This window comes from Aplysia californica, unplaced genomic scaffold (genome assembly GCF_000002075.1).
Source record: "Aplysia californica isolate F4 #8 unplaced genomic scaffold, AplCal3.0 scaffold00091, whole genome shotgun sequence".
Taxonomy (NCBI): Eukaryota; Metazoa; Mollusca; class Gastropoda; order Aplysiida; family Aplysiidae; genus Aplysia; species Aplysia californica.
Genome location: NW_004797361.1, coordinates 566,427 through 567,547, shown reverse-complemented (window position 1 = coordinate 567,547; position 1,121 = coordinate 566,427).

The window sequence follows — 1,121 nt, the reverse complement described above, 5'->3', positions numbered from 1 at the left end:
GCTGGTTTTGTTTTTGTTGTTGTTGGTGTTGTTGTTGTTGTTTTTTAAGAGGGAAGGGTTTTGGGGGCGGGTGGGGGGATTATGTGGTTGTCTGTTGTTTTATTATCTGTTTTTGTTATTTGATTATGTGTTTGTTTTGTGGGATTATCGTTTTCTTTCATTGTTAGTTTGGTGTTTGTCAGAGGTCATTGAAATATTGAGAGGTCCTCTGTTTGCAACACTCCAGTGAGCACGTAATAATATATATATCTGAATAATTCAGAGATCTTGCTCGGGTTAAAGACCTAGAGATGAAATATTCAGACGTCTATTGTAGAGAAAAGCGCTCAGGAATGCTCCATTAGTACAGCTAAAATTATAATGGCCTGTGGTACACATGACACGGACTCCAGCCCCCAAAAGTATATTGAACTAGAACTGTTTTTTAAGGAGCTTTAAAGGTTGTGCGCTTACCTGATGAGGAAGTTTTACTGAAGATGGACGTTAGATTCGGAGGTCGTGCCTTTAAAAAACACAACTTAGTTTTGAAAGGTTAGTTATACTCACCCCATACCATAGAAAAACTTTGTTTCTAGCAATCTGTAAAAAGAATAAACACACGCACACACACTCTCTCTCACACACACACACACACAAACACACACACACACACACACAGACACCTGCGCGCACACACAGAAGACACAGGTGTGTCCACGTAGAATCTACTCTAATCAAAAAGAGCCCCGCCCCTCTTTTCCCTCATTTCAGCAAAAAAACAAAAAAAAACTCCCCAAGAATGCTTCGTCACTGACAATGTTCGATACAACAAGACTGACACCAGAGCCTTAGATCGTGTCACCGTGACACCCTGGACCTTTTCATTCCATAGTTGAACCCTGCAGCAATATTTGCTTTGTTCAAATCACACCACTGGCTTCTATTAATAGAGTTGCAAGGCAAAAGGAACTTTTTTTATGTGTGCCAAGCAAGACAAATTCCCAATCCCCTACTCTGTGTGTGCATATAAAAATAGAAGTAGATTTTGATAGTTATACATGTACGAGTGTGTTTTTTCTACCTCTTTCGTTCCTTACCCCTTTCTACCAGTTTCTCTCTCTCTCTTTCTCTCTCTCTCACTC